The sequence below is a fragment of the Triticum urartu genome, chromosome 4A (genome assembly GCF_056163025.1).
Source record: "Triticum urartu cultivar PI428250 chromosome 4A, HENAU_Tu73, whole genome shotgun sequence".
NCBI lineage: Eukaryota > Viridiplantae > Streptophyta > Magnoliopsida > Poales > Poaceae > Triticum > Triticum urartu.
Window position 1 is genome coordinate 47,829,031 of NC_141876.1, and position 7,016 is coordinate 47,836,046.

Sequence of the window (7,016 nt, forward strand, 5' to 3'; positions counted from 1 at the left end):
TTATTGTCTGATCTTCACAGATGATTTGAGCATATGTGAGTATATCTACTTGATGAAACACAAGTCTGAAACATTTGAAAAGTTCAAAGAATTTCAGAGTGAAGTGGAGAATCATCATAACAAAATAAAAGTTTCTACGATATGATCGCAGAAGTAAAATATTTGAGTTACGAGTTTTGCCTTTAGTTAAAACAATGTGAAATAGTTTCACTACTCACGCCACCTGGAACACCACAGTGTAATGGTGTGCCCGAACGTCGCAACCGTGCTTTATTAGATATGGTGCGATCTATGAAGTCTCTTACTTAGTTACCGCTATCGTTTTGGGGTTATAGAGACAGCTACATTCATGTTAAATAGGGCACCATCTAAATCCGTTGAGACGACACCGTATGAACTATGGTTTGGCAAGAAACCTAAGCTGTCGTTTCTTAAAGTTTGAGGTTGCAATGCTTATGTGAAAAAGTTTCAACCTGATAAGCTCAAACCCAAATCGGAGAAGTGTGTCTTCATAGGATACCCAAAAGAAAATGTTGGGTACACCTTCTATCACAGATCCGAAGGAAAGATATTTGTTGCTGAGAATGGATCCTTTCTAGAGAAGGAGTTTCTCTCGAAAGAAGTGAGTGGGAGGAAAGTAGAACTTGATGAGGTAACTGTACCTGCTCCTTTATTGGAAAGTAGTTCACCACAGAAATCTGTTCCTGTGACTACTACACCAATTAGTGAGGAAGCTAATGATGATGATCATGTAACTTCAGATCAAGTTACTACCGAACCTCGTAGGTAAACCAGAGTGAGATCCACACCAGAGTGGTACGGTAATCCTGTTCTGGAGGTCATGTTACTTGACCATGACGAGCCTACGAACTATGAGGAAGCGATGATGAGCCCAGATTCCGCGAAATGGCTTGAGGCCATGAAATCTGAGATGAGATCCATGTATGATAACAAATTATGGACTTTGATTGACTTGCCCAATGATCGGCGAGCCATTGAGATTAAATGGATCTTCAAGAGGAAGACGGACGCTGATAGTAGTGTTACTATCTACAAAGCTAGAATTGTCGCAAAAAGGTTTTCGACAAGTTCAAGGTGTTGACTACGATAAGAGTTTCTCACTCGTATCTATGCTTAAGTCTGTCCGAATCATGTTAGCAATTGCCGCATTTTATGAAATCTGGCAAATGGATAAACAAAACTACATTCCTTAATGGATTTATTAAAGAAGAGTTGTATATGATGCAACCAGAAGGTTTTGTCAATCCTAAAGGTGCTAACAAAGTATGCAAGCTCCAGCGATCCATCTATGGACTGGTGCAAGCATCTCGGAGTTGGAATATACGCTTTGATAAGTTGATCAAAGCATATAGTTTTATATAGACTTGCGGTGAAGCCTGTATTTACAAGAAAGTGAGTGGGAGAACTACAACATTTCTGATAAATATATGTGTATGACACATTGTTGATCGGAGATAATGTAGAATTATTCTGCAAAGCATAAAGGAGTGTTTGAAAGGAGTTTTTCAAAGAAAGACCATGGTGAAGCTGATTACATATTGAGCATCAAGATCTATAGAGATACATCAAGACGCTTGATAAGTTTTTCAATAAGTACATACCTTGACAAGATTTTGAAGTAGTTCAAAATGGAACAGTCAAAGAAAGAGGTCTTGCCTGTGTTACAAGGTGTGAAACTGAGTAAGACTCAAAGCCCGACCACGACAGAAGATAGAAAGAGAATGAAAGTCATTCCCTATGCCTTGGCCATAGGTTCTATAAAATATGCCATGCTGTGTACCAGATCTATTGTATACCCTACACTGTTCTTGGCAAGGGAGTATAATAGTGATCTACGAGTAGAACACTGGACATCGGTCAAAATTATCCTTAGTGGAATAAGGATATGTTTCTCGATTATGGAGGTGACAAAAAGGTTCGTCGTAAAGGGTTACGTCGATGTAAATTTTGACACTGATCCAGATGACTCTAAATCTCAATCTGGATGCATATTCAAAGTGGGAGCAATTAGCTAGAGTAGCTCCGTGCAGAGCATTGTTGACATAGAAATTTGCAAAATACTTACGGATCTGAATGTGGCAGACCCGTTGACTAATTTCTCTCACAAGCAAACCATGATCACACCTTAGTACTCTTTGGGTGTTAATCACATAGCGATGTGAACTAGATTATTGACTCTAGTAAACCCGTTGGGTGTTGGTCACATGTCAATGTGAACTATGGGTGTTAATCGCATGGTGATGTGAACTATTGGTATTAAATCACATGGCGATATGAACTAGATTATTGACTCTAGTGCAAGTGGGAGATTGAAGGAAATATGCCCTAGAGGCAATAATAAAGTTATTATTTATTTCCTTATATCATGATAAATGTTTATTATTCATGCTAGAATTGTATTAACCGGAAACATAATACATGTGTGAATACATAGACAAACAGTATGTCACTAGTATGCCTCTACTTGACTAGCTCATTGATCAGAGATGGTTAGGTTTCCTAACCATAGACAAAGAGTTGTCATTTGATTAATGAGATCACATCATTAGGCGAATGATGTGATTGACTTGACACATTCCGTTACATAGCACTTGATCGTTTAGTTTGTTGCTATTGCTTTCTTCATGACTTATACATGTTCCTATGACTATGAGATTATGCAACTCCCGTTTACCGGAGGAACACTTTGTGTGCTACCAAACGTCACAACGTAACTGGGTGATTATAAAGGTGCTCTATAGGTGTCTCCGAAGGTACTTTTTGGGTTGGCGTATTTCGAGATTAGGATTTGTCACTCCGATTGTCGGAGAGGTATCTCTGGGCCCTCTCGGTAATGCACATCACTTAAGCCTTGCAAGCATTGCAACTAATAAGTTAGTTGCGGGATGATGTATTACAGAACGGGTAAAGAGACTTGCCGGTCACGAGATTGAACTACGTATTGAGATACCGACGATCGAATCTCGGGCAAGTAACATACCGATGACAAAGGGAACAACGTATGTTGTTATGCGGTCTGACCGATAAAGATCTTCGTAGAATATGTGGGAGCCAATATGAGCATCCAGGTTCCGCTATTGGTTATTGACCGGAGACATGTCTCGGTCATGTCTACATAGTTCTCGAACCCGTAGGGTCCGCACGCTTAAAGTTTCGGTGATGATTATATTATGAGTTTATGTGATTTGATGTACCGAAGGTAGTTCGGAGTCCCGGATGAGATCGGGGACATGAAGAGGAGTCTCGAAACGGTCGAGACGTAAAGATCGATATATTGGACGACTATATTCAGACATCGGAAAGGTTCTGAGTGATTTGGGTATTTTTGGGGGTACCGGGGAGTTACGGGAATACGAGGAAGAAGTAATGGGCCTCATGGGCCAAGTGGTGGAAGAGAGGAGGTAGGGCGCATGGCCCCCCTAGCCCAAACCGAATTGGACTAGGGGGCCGGCCCCCCTTTCCTCTTTTTCCTCCTTCTCCTTACTTCTCCTTCTCCTCCTTCCTTTCCTCCTCCAAGTAGGAGTAGGAAAGGGGAGTCCTACTCCTACTAGGAGGAGGACTCCTCCTCCTGGCGCGCCCATAGAGGGCCAGCCGGCCTCCCCCCTTGCTCCTTTATATACAGGGGCAGGGGGCACCTCTAGACACACAAGTTGATCAGTTGATCTCTCCCAGCCGTGTGCGGTGCCCCCCTCCACCATATTCCACCTCCGTCATATCGTAGCGGTGCTTAGGCGAAGCCCTGCGTCGGTAGCAACATCATCACCATCACCATGCCGTCATGCTGATGGAACTCTCCCATGAAGCTCTGCTGGATCGGAGTTCGCGGGACGTCATCGAGCTGAACGTGTGCTGAACTCGGAGGTGCCGTGCGTTCGGTACTTGGATCGGTCAGATCGTGAAGACATACGACTACATCAACCGCGTTGTGGTAACGCTTCCGCTTTCGGTCTACGAGGGTACGTGGACAACACTCTCCCCTCTCGTTGCTATGCATCACCATGATCTTGCAAGTGCCTAGGAAATTTTTGAAATTACTATGTTCCCCAACAAAGACATCCTTCAACCTCATTACAATCTTCTTACGCCTACTGAAATTGAAGCTTTCAAGATGATTCAAATAGTTCGGGTGTAGAACAAGTATCTAACTCGAGAAAATATTTTGTTGCAAGAGCATATCATCGCACTCAAGGGCATTATTCGTAAGTTGGAGCACCTCCTATGCTCGATGTTGGAAGACAAGCATACATCATCAACAACTCCATGATCACTACCACCACAGGAGAATTGAGTATTGGGTATGGGCACTCCCCTTGGCAACTGCCAAGCTTGGGGGAGTACCCTGGTATAGTATCACCATCACACTTTTATCTTTACCATTTTTTAGTTCGATCCTTTTGGTAATATCTTGATCTAGTAGAATAAAGTTTTAGTATGATCTAGTTTTGAGTTTTTCTTTATGATCCTTCTATGTAATCGAGTCCGTGAGCTATATAATAAAGATTAGTTTTGAGTCAAGGGCTTGGTTATCTTGCTATGATCTTGAGGGAAAAAAGAGAAAGAATAAAAAGAAATAAAGAGATCATATCGATCTTATGGAGAGTAATGACTTCACATATAAAGAGTATGATGAATAAAAGTTGTTCAGAGTTGACAAACATAGTTTTGGTCATCGTTGCAATTAATAGGAAGTAATAAAGAAAGATAGGTTTTCACATATAAATATACTATCATGGACATCTTTTGTGATTGTGAGCACTCATTAAAATATGACATGCTAAAAAGTTGATGTTGGACAAGGAAGACACCGTAATGGGTTATGTTTTCTTACATCCGAAATAAATTATATTGTCATGGATCATCCAACATGTTGAGCTGGCCTTCCCCCTCATGCTAGCCAAATTCTTTGCACCAAGTAGAGATACTACTTGTGCTTCCAAATATCCTTAAACCCAGTTTTGCCATGAGAGTCCACCATATCTACCTATGGATTGAGTTAGATCCTTCAAGTAAGTTGTCATTGTTTCAAGCAATAAAAATTGCTCTCTAAATATGTATGATCTATTAGTGTGGAGAAAATAAGCTTTATACGATCTTGTGATGTGGAAGAAATAAAAGAAATGGACTGCATAATAAAGGTCCATATCACAAGTGGCAATATAAAGTGACATTCTTTTGCATTAAGATTTCGTGTATCCAACCATAAAAACACATGAAAACCTCTGCTTCCCTCTGCGAAGGGCCTATCTTTTATTTTTGTCCTATACTTTATACAAGAGTCATGGTGATCTTCACCTTTCCTTTTTACATTTTATCCTTTGGCAAACATTGTGTGTTGGAAAGAGCCTAATATATATATAGCTAACTGGATGTGGGTTTTCATAAACTATTATTGTTGACATTACCCTTGAGGTTAAAGGTTGGGAGGCAAAACTATAAGCAACAATCATTCTCTGTGTCCGACTAAAGCTTCATACTCATAAGTATTGCGTGAGTGTTAGCAATTGTGAAAGACTAAATGATAGTTGAGTATGTGAACTTGCTGAAAAGCTCTTATATTGACTCTTCCCGATGTTCTGATAAATTTCAATTGCTTCAATGACTGAGAATATAGTTTGTTAGTTTTCAATGAAGTTTCTGATTCATACTTGAAATTGTGAATGAATTTTTACTTTAGCATAAAAATCATATGACAATATATATATATATGTTGCTGTTATAAGAATGATCATGATGCCCTCATGTCCGTATTTTATTTTATCGACACATCTATCTCGAAACATGTGGACATATTTTTCGTTATCGGCTTCCGCTTGAGGACAAGCGAGGTCTAAGCTTGGGGGAGCTGATACGCCCATTTCGCATCATGCTTTTATATCGATATTTATTGCATTATGGGCTATTATTACACATTATTTCACAATACTTATGCCTATTCTCTCTTATTTTACAAGGTTTGCACGAAGAGGGAGAATGCCGGCAGCTCGAATTCTAGGCTGGAAAAGGAGCAAATACTAGAGACCAATTCTGCACAACTCCAAAAGTCCTGAAACTCCACGGAAGTCAGTTTTGGAATATATAAAAAATATTGGGCAAGGAAAGCACCAGAGGGAGGCCACCCACCATCCACGAGGGTGGGGGCGCACCCTACCCCCTGGGTGTGCCCCCCTGTCTCGTGGGCCCCCTGGCACGCCACCGGTGCTCATCTTTGCCTATATGAAGTCTTTCGCCCTGAAAAAAATCATAAGCAAGTTCTCGGAACGAAACTCCGCCGCCACGAGGCGGAACCTTGGCGGAACCAATCTAGGGCTCCGACGGAGCTGTTCTGCCGAGGAAACATCCCTCTGGGAGGGGGGAATCATCACCATCGTCATCACCATCGATCCGCTCAATGGGAGGGGGTCAATATCCATCAACATCTTCACCAGCACCATCTCATCTCGAACCCTAGTTCATCTCTTGTATCTGATCTTTGTCTCAAAACCTCATATTGGTACCTGTGGTTGCTAGTAGTGTTGATTACTCCTTATAGTTGATGCTAGTTGGTTTATTTGGTGGAAGATCATATGTCCAGATCCTTTATGCATATTAATACCCCTCTGATTATGAACATGAATATGCTTTATGTGTAGTTACGTTTGTTCCTGAGGACATGGGAGAAGTCTTGCTATAGGTACTCATGTGAATTTGATATTCATTCGATATTTTGATGAGATGTATCTTGTCTTTCCTCCAGTGGTGTCATGTGAATGTCGACTACATGACACTTCACCACTGTTTGGGCCTAGGGGAAGGCATTGGGAAGTAATAAGTAGATAATGGGTTGCTAGAGTGACAGAAGCTTAAACCCTAGTTTATGCGTTGCTTCGTAAGGGGCTGATTTGGATCCATATGTTTCATGCTATGGTTAGGTTTACCTTAATATTTATTTTGTACTTGCAGATGCTTGCAAGAGGAGTTAATCATAAGTGGGATGCTTGTCCAAGTAAGGGAAGTAC